The sequence below is a fragment of the Oryctolagus cuniculus genome, chromosome 1, assembly GCF_051225735.1.
Source record: "Oryctolagus cuniculus isolate XC-2025 breed Fujian yellow rabbit chromosome 1, ASM5122573v1, whole genome shotgun sequence".
In the NCBI taxonomy this organism is placed as follows: Eukaryota; Metazoa; Chordata; class Mammalia; order Lagomorpha; family Leporidae; genus Oryctolagus; species Oryctolagus cuniculus.
This window is the reverse complement of record NC_142867.1, coordinates 177,014,251-177,032,784: the sequence shown is the minus strand read 5'-3', so window position 1 is coordinate 177,032,784 and position 18,534 is coordinate 177,014,251. Positions and strand designations below refer to the sequence as shown.

General features: G+C 41.8%; 1 long non-coding RNA gene across 1 annotated transcript; it reads left to right on the top strand.

Moving 5' to 3' along the window:
- The first annotated feature begins 356 nt into the window (after positions 1–356).
- Positions 357–10,205, top strand: LOC149128770 (uncharacterized). The gene is made up of 2 exons (XR_016223656.1): positions 357–2,492; positions 9,587–10,205. It is a non-coding gene; the product is annotated as an uncharacterized LOC149128770 (long non-coding RNA).
- Positions 10,206–18,534: the final 8,329 nt, after the last annotated feature.

Sequence of the window (18,534 nt, the reverse complement as noted above, 5' to 3'; positions counted from 1 at the left end):
GCTACTTCCTCCTGACATGGAGCGACGAGATACTCTCTGCTGGCATAGGGTGATGTCTCAAGCTGCTGAGAGAGACACATTTTACACAATCATGCCAGGTTTTTTAATCAATTGATTGTAGATCAATTAAGATAGATGTAAACTTATGTTTTAGGGGAAAAATGCCTAAATACACTTGTGATTAGAATCCATGTTTTTTTTTTTATTTTTTTTTATTTTTTTTATTTTTTTGACAGGCAGAGTGGACAGTGAGAGAGAGAGACAGAGAGAAAGGTCTTCCTTTGCCATTGGTTCACCCTCCAATGGCCGCCGCAGCCAGCGTGCTGCGGCTGGCGCACCGCGCTGATCCGAAGGCAGGAGCCAGTTGCTTCTCCTGGTCTCCCATGGGGTGCAGGGCCCAAGGACTTGGGCCATCCTCCACTGCACTCCCTGGCCACAGCAGAGAGCTGGCCTGGAAGAGGGTCAACTGGGACAGAATCCGGCACCCCGACCGGAACTAGAACCTGGTGTGCCAGCGCCACAAGGTGGAGGATTAGCCTATTGAGCCATGGCGCCAGCCAGAATCCATGTTTTTAAAGTACTACTCCCCTATGTTTAAAAGCTTACAGTTACAAAGGGTGATACTTTTTTGAATTTTAGAAGCATAGAAAGTCAAAATGAGGATTCACGTTTCCAGACGGTCTCTGGTTAAATCTGTTTAGCGTTTACTATGTTGAAAGAGAAGATGCTTTCAGAAGCCACAGAGAATGGAAACACTGGGAGGTAGACATTAAAAGCCCAAACACTTGCTAGGAAGGAACACATGCAACATGGTCTGGGTGAAAGGTAGTGGAGAAGTGGGGTGGAGGAAGGGAGGACGGTGGCAAAGCTGATTTCTCAACCAAGGGGACGTCGTCTCGGAGCTCCAGTGGAGATTTCAGCCAGAAGTTTTTTTTTTGTTTCTTTTTAGAAATGTGAATTTCCATGTGAACACTCTTAATTTTCAAGTGTCAATGCAAAGGCTTTTACAACAATATTGTGTCTGAAATGGAAATTACATGAAGCTCATTTGCGGGCTGTGTTTGGCTGGTGTGTTGGCAGTTTTACTGTTCCAGTTGTGGTGGTGGTGGTGTGTGTGTGAATGCAGGTATGTGCTGGCAAGATAGAGCAGTAGTATTGATGGGGTCATATTTACTGAGTTGATGAACTATATTTGTGTGTAACAAATAACTGGAAGCAAGTATGACATGGTCTTGAGGAGGAATGAGCCCATCTAAATTTCATCTTAGCCCGCTCCTGACAGTATATTCTCATGGACTCATGAAAGAGATAATTTAGGCCATTCTTCATTATTTTGGCTAATGAGGGTCTTATCAGTGGCTAGCATATAACCACGAATGAACTCCCAAGAGCTTACCTGAAGTTAATAACCTCTTAATTGGTTTCAAGTTATGTTGGCAATGTATGCAACCACAATTTTATATTTATAATTGAATTGTCCAGTAAGCATTCTTAGGGCAAGACTTCACCATAAAATGTGAAAGTAGGGACAAAATTCCCTTTTAATTTTCCCTCTGTTGGGGAGACCTACATAATTCAGTCGTGGCAGTGTTATGCTACTTGTGGTTGGTGTGGTTCCTTTTGCTCATAAAAATAAAAACCATCTCACATCATCTCTCTTCGACTGTCTCGTAAATGTAAATCAAAGAGGGGAAAAAGCTATAAAATAAACACAAATACCTCTAGATAGGCTAAGAAATAATGGACTGGAATTATTCCTTAAGGTACTTAAGCACAGCATTTTGCATAACAGGCATACCTCTCTTTAGTCAATAGATGGATTCCTGAAAAGTTGGTTGTAAATCAATTTTGCTAAACTAAATCATATTTTAAATGCATTAGATGAATTTGCTATTTAGAAGACGGCAAGTATAACTCTTTTTGGAAAGCAAAAAAATCTTTTTAAAAATGAAATCTCAATTCTAATATATCTTTGCACCCAGTTCCTGGAGCCATTGAGTAAATTTGTTTCAACTATGGCACTCATGTTGTTTATTTCTGTAGCACACTGGGCCTGCAGATCTCAGAAGTCTTAGTGAGTAATGTGTTTGGAGTGTTGCTTTTGGGTTTAACTTAGATTTACATATACACAATGACTTGACTTTAGTACAGAAATGCCTAATAAGTTTGCAAATCAAATCAATTTATGAGCAGCAGAGGGGGTATGTTTGAGTCAAGGCTCTTGGGGTTGCCTGTGTAACACAGGGTTTAAGTGGGATTTATGCAGGGGAGAAGAAATACCTTTTCTCCTTATCTTAGGGTCATGGCTGAGGCCCCTCTAACAAAAGACAGATTAACAAGTAAAAAGCATACAGATTTATTTAATGTAAGTTTTATGTGACAGGGGAGCTTCATGAAGAAACAAAGACCCAAAAAGAATCCGGAAAGCTGTGTGTTGTTATGATATGTTGATGAAGTTGATGGTTGTGGAGAAGCATGATTGAACAAGAAAGGTAAGATCCAATGGTAATAAACCGGGAAGAACTTAGCAAGGCCCCTTTGTTGAGAGTCTCCTCTGTATTCTTGTGTCTTCAGAGATCAGGCTGTTCCTCCTGGTACAGTGTGGACACCTCTCACATGGGGGTCTTACAGCCTGCTGCACTAGAAGGTCAGAGAATTTTGTTTTTAAGATTTATTTTATTATCTTAAAGTCAGAGTTACACACACACACACACTCTCTCTCTCTCTCTCTCACACACACACAGAGAGAGAGAGAGAGAGAGAGAGGTCTTCCATCCTCTGGTTCACTCCCCAGTTGGCCACAACGGCCAGAGCTGCACCGATCCGAAGCCAGGAGCCACGAGCTTCTTCCAGGTCTCCCACATGGGTGCAGGGGCCCAAGGACTTGGGCCAGCTTCTATTGCTATCCCAGGCCATAGCAGAGAGCTAGATTGGAAGAGAAGCAACCAGGGCTAGAACCGGTGCCCATATGGGATGCCAGCACTTCAGGCCAGGGCTTTAACCCACTGCGCCACAGTGCCAGCCCCAGATCAGAGAATTCTTTCCAAGTTTTATGGCCTGTTTCATGAAAGAAGAATGGGAAAAGGTCTCACTGCCATAATTTAGTGGTGTGTGTCCTGAACCCTGCCAGTTCTAGTTGTGTGAACTGAACCCCCTCAGCCCCCTGACTACTGAGATGGCCTTTAATCCTTTTTTCACACTATATAGAAATTAAAAGGTTCAGACCAAGAGATCATGCTTACTTCTGCTTTTGGGCACCTGCTCCCTTTTATGCTGATTTAATTCTTTAACATAATAAACAGATATAAAATTTAGCCTATTGCTCAGTTTCAACAAAAATTCACATGTGAACAAACAAAGCATGAGCAAGTACAGAGAACAGAAGGGCAGGATGTAGACAGAGCAGTGTTTTCATTTCAGCAACACAGAGTTTCAAATTGAGCGCTAGATATCACCATTCTTAGATTAGCCCAACAACTCTCCCACCAGGGGATTGCCAGTGTGCTCTGTGAAGCCTTTTTGCCTCAACCCATTTATTCGCTGTTTTTATTTCTTCCCCCTGCTTATTTCTTCTCTTCATCCCTTCTCTTTTAGCAGAAAAAAATTCCGTTCATGCAGAGGAGTTAAGTGTTTGGTTTTGTTGCCTTAACACCTGCTGTGTCCTCAGATCTCACCTTCTAACCCCAGCAGTTCGTCAAGATATTTCCCCAAACAAAGAAAATTTCCTCTCTGGACATTGTCATATAATAAAACTTTCACCTCCCTGTCGTAAGAAGCATTTGTATCCCACTCAAATTAATTTAAGCAGAATTAATAAACCCTTAGAAATGATTGTTCGGTCAGAGGGCCATTTCCCAGAACACTGGAGTAGAAGAGAGGTTGACCCCCGTAGGTCTGGAAGGTGGTCAGGAGCTGAGTCAGCTGTCCTCCCAGTATTTTCTTGCTTTTTCTGGGGTCACTTGTATTATATTTAGTATTCACACTTGGTCATTTCTCTTGGGAGATGGGCTATTCCTGCTTCTTCATAAGCATGGCAGCCTCACAGCTCTCAAATTCACGTAAGCTGGTTCTGGACAGCAATTCAGATTCTCAAGTGTCAGGTTCACTTCCAAATTCCCTGGAGAGAAAATCTGGTTGGTAGCCTTGGATTTGATGCCCATTAGGCATGAGAGGCACAGGGTCAGGTTGTAAAAACAAAAGATGTCTCTTGGGGTTATGGGAGGGATAAGGGGGTGGGAAGGGGCAGTCTTGGAGGAAGAGAATGAGCTGAGTTCATTCCCAAAATAGGAGTCAGTTGCCAACTAAACCCTAAATAATTACAGCCCATTTGAGCTTCAGGTATTATTTCAGTGTGGCATTATAACCAGGTATCCAACAAAGTCCAGAGTATGACCACGTGATGGGAGCTCCTGAAAGTAAAAGAAGGCAAGACAGCAGAGAAGTAACCTCAACTTCTACCTAGCAGGCCACATAAAGTGGAGCAATATTAAAGGAAACAAATGGTGAAAAGGAATTGGGGTGCAGACATAAATTAATTTAATTTTACCTATGAAAAACAGAGAGTAAACTCCTTCATGCACTGAGTATCTTAGGAGATAATGAGATTGTAAAGAATATAAGAACAGCAGCAAACCAGACCCAAATCTAGTAGGGGAAGAGAAATAATTAAAATCAGAAAAGAAATCAACAGGATTGAATCCAAAAAAAAACATTACAAAACATCAGCCAAACGAGGAGCTGGTTTTTTGAAAAAATAAACAAAATTGACATCCCATTGGCCCAACTAACTTAAAAAAAGAAAAGACCCAAATCAATAAAATCAGAGATGAAAAAGAAAATGTAACAACACACACCACAGAAATAAAAAGAATCATCAGAAATTACTACAAGGACTTGTATGCCAGCAAACAGGGAAATCTATCAGAAATGGATAGATTCCTGGACACATGCAACCTACCTATATTGAACCAGGAAGACATCGAAAACCTAAACAGACCCATAACTGAGTCAGAAACTGAAACAGTAATAAAGGCCCTCCCAACAAAGAAAAGCCCAGGACCAAATGGATTCACTGCTGAATTCTACCAGACATTTAAAGAAGAGCTAACTCCAATTCTTCTCAAATTATTCAGAACAATCAAAAAAGAGGGAATCCTCCCAAATTCTTTCTATGAAGCCAGCGTCACCTTAATCCCTAAGCCGGAAAAAGATGCAGCATGGAAAGAAAATTACAGACCAATATCCCTGATGAACATAAACGCAAAAATCTCAATGAAATTCTGGCCAATAGAATGCAACAACACATCAGAAAGATCATCCACCCAGACCAAGTGAGATTTATCCCTGGTATGCAGTGATGGTTAAATGTTCTCAAATCAATGTGATATACCACATTAGCAGACTGCAGAAGAAAAACCATATGATTATCTCAATAGATGCAGAGAAAGCATTTGATAAAATACAACACCCTTTCATGATGAAAATTCTAAGCAAATTTGGTATAGATGGAACATTCCTCAACACAATCAAAGCAATTTATGAAAAACCCACGGCCAGCATCCTATTGAATGGGGAAAAGTTGGAAGCATTTTCACTGAGATCTGGTACCAGACAGGGATGTCCACTCTCACCACTGCTATTCAATATAGTTCTCGAAGTTTAGCCAGAGCCATCAGGTAAGAAAAAGAAATTAAAGGGATACAAATTGGGAAGGAAGAACTCAAACTATCCTTCTCTGCAGATGATATGATTCTTTATTTAGGGGATACAAATAACTCTACTAAGAGACTATTGGAATTCATAGAAGAGTTTGCTAAAGTAGCAGGATATAAAATCAATGCACAAAACGCAACAGCCTTTGTATACACAGGCAATGCCATGGCTGAGAAAGAACTTCTAAGATCAATCCCATTCACAATAGCCACAAAAACAATCAAATACCTTGGAATAAACTTAACCAAGGATGTTAAGGATCTCTACGATGAAAATTACAAAACCTTACAGAAAGAAATAGAAGAGGAGAGCAAAAAATGGAAAAATCTTCCATGCTCATGGATTGGAAGAATCAATATCATCAAAATGTCCATTCTCCCAAAAGCAATTTACAGATTCAATGAAATATCAATCAAAATACCAAAGACATTCTTCTCAGATCTGGAAAAAATGATGCTGAAATTCATATGGAGGCACAGGAGACCTCGAATAGCTAAGGCAATCTTGAACAACAAAAACAAAGCCGGAGGCATCACAATACAAGATTTCAGGACATACTACAGGGCAATTGTAATCAAAATAGCATGGTAGGCCGGCGCCACGGCTCACTAGGCTAATCCTCCGCCTTGCGGCGCCGGCACATGGGGTTCTAGTCCCAGTCGGGGCGCCAGATTCTGTCCCGGTTGCCCCTCTTCCAGGCCAGCTCTCTGCTGTGGCCAGGGAGTGCAGTGGAGGATGGCCCAAGTCCTTGGGCCCTGCACCCCATGGGAGACCAGGATAGGTACCTGGCTCCTGCCATTGGATCAGCGCGGTGCTCAGGCCGCGGCGGCCATTGGAGGGTGAACCAACAGCAAAGGAAGACCTTTCTCTCTGTCTCTCTTTCTCACTGTCCACTCTGCCTGTCAAAAAAAAAAAAAAAAACAAAAAAACAAAAAAACAAAAAAACAAAAAACAGCATGGTACTGGTACAGAAACAGATGGATAGACCATTGGAACAGAATAGAAACATCAGAAATCAATCCAAACATCTACAGCCAATTTATATTTGATCAAGGATCCAAAACCAATCGCAGGAGTAAGGACAGTCTATCCAATAAATGGTGCTGGGAAAACTGGATTTCCACGTGCAGAATCATGAAGCAAGACCCCTACCTTTCACCTTACACAAAAATCCACTCAACATGGATTAAAGACCTAATGTATGACCGGACACCACCAAATTATTGGAGAACATTGGAGAAACCCTGCAAGATTTAGGTACCTCAAAGACTTCTTGGAAAAAACCCTGGAAACACAGGCAGTTAAAGCCAAAATTAACATTTGGGATTGCATCAAATTGAGAAGTTTCTGTACTGCAAAAGAAACAGTCAGGAAAGTGGAGGCAACCGACGGAATGGGAAAAAATATTTGCCAACTATGCAACAGATAAAGGGTTAATAACCAGAATCTACAAGGAGATTAAGAAACTCCACAACAACAAAACAAACAACCCACTTAAGAGATGGGCCAAGGACCTCAATAGACATTTTTCAAAAGAGGAATTCCAAATGGCCAACAGACACATGAAAAAATGGTCAGGATCACTAGCAATCAGAGAAATGCAAATCAAAATCACTATGAGGGTTCACCTCACTCCGTTTAGAATGGCTCACATACAGAAATCTACCAATAACAGATGCTGGTGAGAATGTGGGGAAAAAGGGACACTAACCCACTGTTGGTGGGAATGCAAACTGGTAAAGCCACTATGGAGGTCAGTCTGGAGATTCCTCAGAACCTGAATATAACCCAGCCATCCCACTCCTTGGAATTTACCCAAACGAAATTAAATTGGCAAACAAAAAAGCTGTCTGCACCTCAATGTTTATTGCAGCTCAATTCACAATAGCTAAGACCTGGAATCAACCTAAATGCCCATCAACAGTAGACTGGATAAAGAAGTTATGGAACATGTACTCTACAGAATATTATACAGCAGTAAAAAACAATCAAATCTGGTCATTTGCAACAAAATGGAGGAATCTGGAAAACATTATGCTGAGTGAATAAGCCAGTCCCAAAGGGACAAATATCATATGTTCTCCCTGATTGGTGAGAACTAACCGAGCACCAAAAAGGAAACCTGTTGAAGTGAAATGGACACTATGAGAAACAGTGACTTGATTGGCCCTTGTCCTACTGTTGATGTACAACTTAATACTTTATCCCTTTTAGTATTTTTGTTCTACTTAATACTATTGGTTGAACTCTGTAATTAACACACAATTATTGTTAGGTGTTTAAATTTAACTGAAAAGTGATCTCTGTTAAGTATAAGAGTGGGAATAAGAGAGGGAGGAGATGTACAATTTGGGACATGCTCAATCGGACTTGCCCCAAATGGTAGAGTTAGAAATGTGCCAGGTGATTCCAATTCAATCCCATCAAGATTGTATGTACCAATGCCATCTCACTAGTCCCAGTGATCAATTTCAGTTCACAATTGATCACACTGATAGGTCTAAGAATCAAAGGGATCACATAAACTATGCTAGTGTCTGCAAATACTAACTGATAGAATAAAAAAGGGAGAGAACAATCCAACATGGGAAGTGGGATACACAGCAGACTTATAGAGCAGGTGTCCTAAATAGCACTCTGGTCTCAGAATTAGCCCTTAAGGCATTCAGATCTGGCTGAAAAGCCCATGAGAGTATTTTAGGCATGGAAAGCCAAGACACTCTGTCAAAAAAAAAAAAAAAAATGACCTAAATGAAAGATCTCTGTGAGTGAGATCCCAGTAGATAAAACAGGCCATCAAAGAAGGAGGTACCTTTCTCTGAAGGGAGGAGAGAACTTCCACTTTGACCACTTTGACTATGACCTTATCTAAATAAGATCAAAGTCAGTGAACTCAAAAGGCTTCCATAGCCTTGGCAACTCATGACAAGAGCCTAGGGAGATTACTGACACCATAAACAAGAGTGTCAATTTGTTAAGTCAACAACAGGAGTCTCTGTGCACTTACTCCTCATGTAGGATCTCTGTCCTTAATGTGTTGTTCAGTGTGAATTAATGCTATAACTAGTACTCAAACAGTATTTTACACTTTATGTTCTGTGTGGGTGCAAACTGTTGAATTCTTAATATATACTAAATTGATCTTCTGTGTATAAAGATAATTGAAAATGAATCTTGATGTGAATGGAATGGGAGAGGTAGTGGGAGATGGGAGGGTTGCGGGTGGGAGGGAGGTTATGGGGGGGGGAGCCATTGTAATCCATAAGCTGTACTTTGGAAATTTATATTTACTAAGTAAAAGTTAAAAAGAGTATAAGAACAATGGAAAGTTTAGGGGGGAAGGGGCTAGGTGGAGGCACTAAGCTTACAGGAGCTCATGAGTGTCCAGGGCTTTGAAAATTGTTTGTTTATTTATTTTGCATGTTTGTGTGTGTGTGTGAGAGAGAGAGAGATCACTCATTTCACTCATCTGCTAGTTTATTCCCCAAGTGCATACAATTGATTGCTGGGGCTGGAGCCATGGAAGCCAGCCAATCTGGTCTCCCATGTGGGTTACAGGGATCAAACCTGAACCATCACCTGCTGCCTCCCAGGGTCTGCACTGGTAGGAAGTTAAAGTCAGGAGCCAGAGCCAGGAATCAATCCCAAGCACTCCAATGTGGGATCCAGCCTCCTTAATTGGAATCTTAACTGTTAGACCAAATGCCTGCCCCAGGATCCTGAGCATTTTAGTATCATCTATGTGTATAGTCAGAAGAGGAAACATGCATTAGTTGGAGGTAAAGCAACATTGCCTGATAGCATGTATTTAATAACTGAACAAAATAACCAGAGTTCAGATATTTCATCTTTTTTTTTTTTTTTTTTTTGACAGGCAGAGTGGACAGTGAAAGAGAGAGACAGAAATGTCTTCCTTCTGTTGGTTCACCCCCCAAGTGGCTGCTATGGCCGGCGCGCTGCGCTGATCCGAAGACAGGAGCCATGTGCTTCCTCCTGGTCTCCCAGGAGGACTTGGGCCATCCTCCACTGCCTTCCCGAGCCACAACAGAGAGCTGGACTGGAAGAGGAGCAACTGGGACAGAATCCGGCGCCCCGACCGGGACTAGAACCCGGGGCGCCAGCGCCGCAGGCAGAGGATTAGCCAAGTGAGCTGCGGATATTTCATCTTTTTTAAAAAGATATTCTCCTTTATCTGGATAAATAGAAATCACAGAGGCTAATGAACTCTAACACAGATTCCTAGCTGCCAGTCTACTTTCGATTACTTGACATTAAATCTGTCATTTTTACAAATGGAATTATAAGTCTGGAATCTCAAAGTTCGGGAAAAATATTTTGGAGGAAAAAAATTCACAAATCTCTCATATAACTCTCCTTTTAAAAGTTGAGTATGTTTTTTAGTAATTTTTAAACAAAACATTTAACTTTTACAGCAAATAGAGAATAATGAACACGAATAAAATGAAAGAGTCGTCTTTTTACTTCATCAGGAAGATGAATTGTCTGGTGTACTTGAGCTTGAATGTTCCTAGGGCCCAGGTCACATGAAGACATTATCATCACCTCATTGTTCAGAGCACCTGGCTAAGGCACGTGGGGTGTGAACAACTGCTGAATGACAAACGCTGTGAACACGGGCCTGCCTTGCCTAATTATACAGCTGTCATGATGCAGTGGGCAATTTTTCTTTCCCGAGTCTCCTCCCCTCTGCCCAGCTTCAAACCACAAAGGAAAGAGAAGAATCCACAGACCTCTGCATTAGGGCTTTTAGAGCAACCGCAATGCAATCAAAGTATCAGGCTGCAGGAATGGCAGAAACCATTTCTAAAATATGGTTGACCCATATGTTACACTTTAGTTTTCATATAGGTCAGCCGGGGCTGCTGTTCACTGGACTCACATTTGAAATGGTGATGACTAAGGCTCAATTCTAGCTTGTTCTGCTGTCTCCATTCCTAATTTTGTCTCCCAGCTCCTTTATGTTGTCAGAAAGACTGTGAATCTGTTAGGTCACACAGAGTTGGGGTGGCAATGTTCCCATAGGAAGCTTAAGCCCTGTACCCTCTGGGGTGTTGTTGGGATTGGGGGAGGATTGGAAGGAGCTCTAAAATATGATGAGAGGGCAAAGCAATGTGAATCTAGGGAATTAAACTAATTTTTTTAAGGGCTAAAGACCAACCTATGCATGAAACGTCATCTTTGGGATTCATTGTAAACATCTTATGAGGCTAAATAATCAAAAGTCACAGCACCTGTGAAGAGTATAAAAAGTCCATCAGAATATGTCATGCGGTACAGTAAAAATTTATCAGAATTGTGATTATGTCCAAAAATGCATAGAGGGTTGTAAACAAACTTTGCAGTAAAATTATTTATTTTCATTTTATTGGAAAGGTGGAGACACTGAGAGGGAGGGAGGGAGAGAGGAAAGGGAGGGAGGTGGAAGAAAGAGAGAGAAAGAAAGAGAAAAAGAAATGGAAACAGTTTTCCATCTGCTTGTTCAATCCCTAAATGCCCTGAAAAGCCAGAGCTGGATGAAACTGAAGCTAGGAGCCCAGAACTCAATCCAGGTGTCCTACACTGGTGACAGGGAGCCGGGTACTTCAGTCATCATTTGCTGCCTCCCAGCCTACACATCAGGGGGCACTTGAACAAGGCACTCCTTATGGGATGTAGGTGTCCCAAGCAGTGAGTCAACCAGTGCGCAACTCTAGTCCCAAATTTTAGATTTTTTGATGTCTTCTCCATTTCTATTGAATTATATAGTGCCAGAACAGTTGCATGTCACTTAATGACCATATAGTTACTAAGAAATATGTTATGTGATTTTGTCTTCCAAACATCAAAGTCTATGTGTACACAGACTAAGACAGGTATACTGGTGGGTGATATGGAGCTTATGGAACCACTGTTTTGTATGTGGTCTGTCATTGAGGTGTCATGATATAGCCTGTGACTGTGTAGTCAGTATAATATGCATATAATATAGATTCAGAGCTGGCTTTTGGGACTCATCTCAGAGGTTTCATGGTAAAAGGTAAGACTGGAGATGATAATTGCCTCCTGACATTGGTTTTAAAGCACTCTGCAGATGACCTGGTTTTAAGATCCTGGATAGCATAATCTATGTATTCTATTTTCTTATATATTATTACTACCCATTACTATATTCTATATAAAAGAGAAGCTTCACAAACACTTGGCAATTAGCACAATGTGTTTTATTGAAGTCACAATGTCAACAGACATAGTATTATCTGGGTATCCACTTAATGTAAACTTACTAAGATTCTCTTTTTTTTTTTTCCCAGAATTTTTGCTCAGTCCTGGAAGGTATTAAATTGTAAGAAATTATTAGGTTTGACAGAAGCTATGTGATTGATGGGTAGAAAGATAATATGTAGAGACACACAGAATAGAAGGTTAAATTTCTTATATAAGCTGCTATACCTTTTCTTTCTTTTTAAAAATGACTTATTGATTTATTTGAAAGGCAGTTCTCAGAGAGGGAGAGGCAGAGAGGTCTTCCATCTATTGGTTCACTCCTCAAATGGCTTCAGTGGCTGGGGTTGGGCCAGTTAGAAGTCAGAGCCTGGAATTCCATCTGTGTCTCCATTGTGGATGCAGGGGCCCACTTCTGTTTTCCCAGGCAATTAACAGGGATCTGTATCAAAAGTAGAATACCCAGGACTCAAACTGGTGCTCATATGGGAGGATGGCATCACAGACAGAGGCTTTATCTGCTTTGCCACAATACTAGCCCCGCTCCCTCACATTTTTAAAAACATTTTTTTGTTTGAAAGGCAGAGTTACAGAGAGAGGGCAACACATTTTCTATACTTCCCCTCTTTGCATGTCTATGATCTGATTTTACTCTGATTTAATCTCATAATAGATCAAAGCCTGTGAATACAGAGGTCCACATTCCATTCTTTTTAAAAAAAGTATTTACATTGAGAACAGTACCACTTTTTAATTTCTTTTTTAAAAAATATTTATTTATGTATTTGAAAGAGTTACACAGAGAGGAGAGGTAGAGAGAGAAAGAGAGATCTTCCAACTGCTGGTTTACCCCCCTGTTGGCTGCAATGGCCAGAGCTGTGCTAATCTGAAGCCAGGAGCCAGGAGCTTCTTCCAGTTACCCATGCAGTTGCAGGGGCCCAAGGACTTGGACCATCTTCTATTGCTTTCCCAGGCCATAGCAGAGAGCTGCATCGGAAGTGGAACAGTCGGGTCTCGAACCGGCATCCATATGGGGTGCTGGAGCTTCAGGCCAGGGCATTAACCCGCTGCACCACAGTGCTGGCCCCTTTAATTTCATCTCCAGGGAGTTTTGATGACTTCAACATTCTTAGCTTCTCTTGCAGCTGAAAGAAGCCACATTACTAAGCTAGGGCCAATGTTAGGTGTAATATTAGACAGTGTATTTTAAAGAGCATGTGCACATAGTTCCATGCTCCCTCCTCCATTCTCCTGCCTGGAACACAGCTTAGATGGGTGGAGTCTTAGCCACTTTTTTTTTTTATATCAAGAATACACCATTTTTTAGGGAAGGCAGAGGGATGCTATGAAAGGTGCCACCACATCAGCTCTGGATGTCTAATTTCTGATTTCTTCTTGTTTAGAAAGAGTAACCTTTTGTTGCCTTGAAGTAAGCTTGTTGTATATTTCTGTAACATACAACTGGCTCTAATTCTGCTACTTACTCTCTGCTGCTTTTTGCCAGTATTAATATTTAGTTACCTCTCTGCAAGAGAAGACATAGAAAATTTAAAAATTCCTGAAAAGCAATGTTCATCAGTACTGACAGCTGGGAAAAAAGAGCTAAAGTATCAGAAACCCTGAAACGTTCCTACCGGATTCCATGGAGGTCAACGCACACTCGCCCTCCCCTGCCTGCCCTATGTGGAATACTCCCTCTGAGCTTTGTGACTTTGTGAGAAGCTAGTGAAGAAACCTCAGGCCTTATGGCCAAGTTTAGAACCGGGAGAGAGCCAGACTGCAGACAGAGAATGTTTCAGAGTGATGGAGAAAGCAGCAGTGGGAGCCTCTCTCCCCCCAGCTGCCAGCGGAAGTGGGGGCTGGGTGCCCGGATGAGCTGAGCAGAAGCCCCCAAGCGGCTCTGTGGCAGTGGCTCTGGAAGAGTCATTTCCTGAGACTGCAAGGATCTTCACTGAAGCAGCAGGGAGGAGCTGCCTGGAGAAATCTGACGGGCAAATCCGCAGAGCTGGTCAGCAATGCCGAAATGCCAACTGTGCCGTGACAGTAGTTACAGAAGAGCAGCTTCCTGAACCGCACCTTCCGGGGCTGGAGCTGCTCATGAGAACTGAGCCTGAGATTTCAGGGCACTGGAAGCAAAGGGCTGACCCTGAAGGAATCTATCCTTGAGCCATCAGGGAAAGATTCCTGCTCCTGGAGGGAAGCTGCAGGCAACCTGACCTAGCCCTGATAGAGGGGCTTTACTGTGTTGATTTATTTACATTTCTATGCAGAAGGATGCTTTGTGTTGGAACCCTCCCTTCCCACCTCCAGTATTTCTAGATGCCACCTGTGTGCCTGTGTCCCTCAAGATGGTGTGTCACTGGTCTTGCCTTAAGCCCAACTCTTGCAATCTGAAATATGTTCTCAAAGTGCAAAGCAAGAAGCATTTCTTATCCTATTTCTGGGAAATACCAGTCCTGCACAGACATTTTAATATTTCAGTATGAGAAACTGTGCGGGAGGGAAAGTGACCGTTCTTATTCCATCCAAGCAGTTCTGACATATTTCTCCTGGAGTACCTCATTCCCCTGGCACTCATCTGAATGGGTTTACATTTAGGACTTCTTTGTAGTTGTCATCCTAACTCTCCATAGAATAGACAAACACTTTCAAAAAGAAAGAAAGAAATTTGCTTAGCCACTAACCGTGTGGCACCTCTAGTTGCCTGATTTCCACATCTTCCTCTTCTATGGTTTGATCCTTTGTTGCAATGGAGCACATTTACAAGTGGGTTTCTTCAAAAAGGAGCATGGTAGATGGTATTTTTAGGCCTTGACTGCTGAAACTATTCTTTTTTTTTTTTTAACTTTTATTTAATGAATATAAATTTCCAAAGTACTACTTATGGATTACAATGGCTTCCCCCCCATACCGTCCTTCCCACCCACAACCCTCCCCTTTCCCACTCCCTCTCCCCTTCCATTCACATCAAGATTCATTTTCGATTATCTTAATATACAGAAGATCAGCTTAGTATACATTAAGTATGGATTTCAACAGTTTGCTCCCACACAGAAACATAAAGTGAAAAATAATAGATGATTTTTTTAAATGATGATGAAATCAGAGCAGACCTATTGTCATGTTTAATCCCAGTGAGAGTCAAGTTGGGAATTGATAATTTCTTTTTTTTTTTTTTTTTTTTTTTACAGAGGATCAGTTTAGTATGCATTAAGTAAGGATTTCAACAGTTTGCACCCCCATAGAAACACAAAGTGAAATATATTGTTTGAGTACTCGTTATAGCATTAAATCTCAATGTACAGCACATTAAGGATAGAGATCCTACATGAGGAGTAAGTGCACAGTGACTCCTGTTGTTGACTTTACCAATTGACACTCCTGTCTATGGCATCAGTAATCTCCCTATGCTCCAGTCATGAGTTTCCAAGGCTATGGAAGCCCTCTGAGTTCTCCGACTCTTATCTTGTTTAGACAAGGTCATAGTCAAAGTGGAGGTTCTCTCCTCCCAGTGACTGCTGAAACTATTCTTATTCTGCTTTGATATTGGATAGAAAATTTGGCTGAAATCAGGATTCTGGCATGAGAATCTTTATGAACAGGATTTAGGCCTTGCTGCTACCACACTTACCTCCCCAGTATACAGATTTCTTTCATCCTCCATCCTTCCACGTTTCTCCGTGGACCAATTATGCCCTTCTCTTTATCCCGAGTATTCTGAAATTCCAGAGATTTCTTGTTGTGGGTCTATTCACCTGCTGTTCAGATGTTAGGCCTCCAAAACCCTTCTCTGATTCTTTACCTGTTTGCCTTCTGTTTTTATTCATTTATTTCATGTTTGCTTTCCTTTTTGGAGATTCCCACAGTTGTTCTTCCCTTCTGTTTCAACTCTTTGATTTAACTGTACTCTGAAAGTTCCTCCTAAGAATAGCAGCATATTATTCCATGATGAGAAAATCTGATTACTTTGACACTACTGATGCCTTTAAAAAAAATTTTTTTTTCTGCTTGTGGCATTGTCTCTGCTTCCTCCGAGTGTATCTTTGGTGTTTATTGAGGCAAGTCTTCCCTTTCTCGAATGAGTAATGAACCTTGGTGGTGTGTCCATACTGCAAAGGAAGACAGGAATTCCTGAGTGCACGGCCATGCCTGTGTGCTGGTGGCCCCTCAGTGTCGTGGTTTCAAGGTTTTTGGTTCGGAGCCATTTTCCGGAGAGGAAATCTGTATTCTCTTGCATGAACGACAGTGGTCTCAGGGCTCAATGTGTGCTCCTTGCCTGGACCCCCAATCTCATGGTTGGAATGAATGTTTGCTTTCTTCACCCTCAGCTATGCCAGACGCTCCTGACTCTGGAGTCTACCCCATTTTGTTTCTTCAGAGAGTGAATCTCTCTGAGGAGGGTCTTCTAGGGTAGTAGGTAGGGTTCTTGGCTGGATAAATGGGGTAGCGGTGGAAACCCCTTAAAAGATTTTCAGGGAGTTGGCGTTGTGGTCAGCGGGTTAAGCTACCTCCTGCAGGGCTGGCATCCTTTACGACTGCTGGTTCAAATCCTGGCAGTGCTGCTTCCAGTCCAGCTCCCTGCTAATGTGCCTGAGAAAGTAGCAGAAGATGGCCCAAGTGTTATCCCCATGGAGGACAGATGGAGTTCCTGACTCTTAGTTTCAGCCTGGCCCAGCCCAGGCCACAGCAGCCAACTGGGGAGTGAATCAGCAGAAAGAAGATCTCTCTTCCTTCCCCTTTCTCTCTAACTCTCTTTCAAATAAATAATGAATAAATCTAAAATTTTTTTCGTTATTTCTCGTATTTTTAGCCTTACCTAGCAATTCTCCTTTTAGAAGTATCTGGGATTATCACTTTGTAATTTTTTTTTTTTTTTTGACAGGCAGAGTGGACAGTGAGAGAGAGAGACAGAGAGAAAGGTCTTCCTTTTGCCGTTGGTTCACCCTCCAATGGCCGCCATGGCTGGCGCACCACGCTGATCCAAAGCCAGGAGCCAGGTGCTTCTCCTGGTCTCCCATGTGGGTGCAGGGCCCAAGCACTTCGGCCGTCCTCCACTGCACTCCTGGGCCATAGCAGAGAGCTGGCCTGGAAGAGGGGCAACAAGGACAGAATCTGGCGCCCCGACCGGGACTAGAACCTGGTGTGCCTGTGCTGCAAGGCGGAGGATTAGCCTATTGAGCCGTGGCACCGGCCTCACTTTATAATTTTCTAGACTTCTGTGGCACAGATTATATTGCTGGCTCCTTTTTACTCCAGCTTTTAAGGTTAAGCTTTTCAAACATACACACAAAAACTAGGATTGTACTATTCATAGACAAAAGCGTATTTGAAAAAAACTATGGGAGGAAACAGAAATATAGTTTATATACTCTTTTGTGGTCTTATGAATATTGGAAAAATATGAGTTCTACAAAATTAAACTTGTAACATGAGATGACAATGCAATAAACAGATTTGACATTGGAACTGAAAAGGCAGGCAGAAATTTAAAATAAGTTAAATAAAAAAAAGAACTGTGTAGAGTAAACATTTAAGAACAAAGTTTTAAAAATGTAACAGGAACAGAAAGATCACCATAGTAAATCGAATCAGAGACAGAGAACGCATGCTTGATAAAGATCTCCCAGGATTCGGGAGGTGAAGGACAGAGAAACAAGGGCCTCAAGAGCCGGGGGTAGTTATGTGGAGGAGGCATTTTTGAGATCCTGTTTATAGAGTGAGTGCCGCTGGGGGGGATGTCAGGAGAAATAGAAGGGAAGCGGTGTTCAGAAACGTGAAGTGGCACTTGGCGAGGCTGGAGAACAAAGTTCTAGCTTTGCAAACTGAATGAGCTCAACACATTCCAGGAGATATTAATGAAAATAACAGATGCATGCTTATAGAGGCATCTATGAGTCTTAAAGCTCAAGAGAAGAAAACAGTTTAACATGTACCTGCGCAGAAAAGACTAAAGAGCAGAACAAAACTTCAGCTGCAGACTCCTCCAACCTGAGTAGCAACAGAAGGCTAAGAAGAGATCCCTGAGTTTTAGCTGGGAAAAAAAGATTGTAGATTTGGGTCCTATAGCTAAGTTTTACTCACATACAAAGTAACAGAAACATTGCATTGGATATGCACTGACCCCCGAAGCATAAATTACACATTTAAAAATATATACACTGAAAGTTTTCTTGATAACCTATAGATGAATACACATAATCAAGAATAGAGAATGAAAAACAGAAAGATGAGGATTATTATATAAACAGAAATATTAATGATAAATTAAGCAATAAAATGTTAATTCTAAAAAATATGAATATTTTAAAGGAAAAAGGAATATTTGAAAGCAAAAAACTATACTGCAAATCCTGGACTACAAGTGGTCTTCAAAAAGTTCATTGAAGATGTGCTTTTTGGGGCCTGTGCTGTGGTGTAGCAGGTAGAGCAGCCGTCTGCAGTGCACCATCCAATATGGATGCCGGTTGGAGTCCCGGCTGCTCTACTTCTGATCTACTTTCTGCTATGGCCTGGGAAAGCAGTAGAAGATGGCCCAAATCCTTGTGCCCCTGAACCTACATGGGAGACCTGGAGGCTCCTGGCTTCGGATTGGCCCAGCTC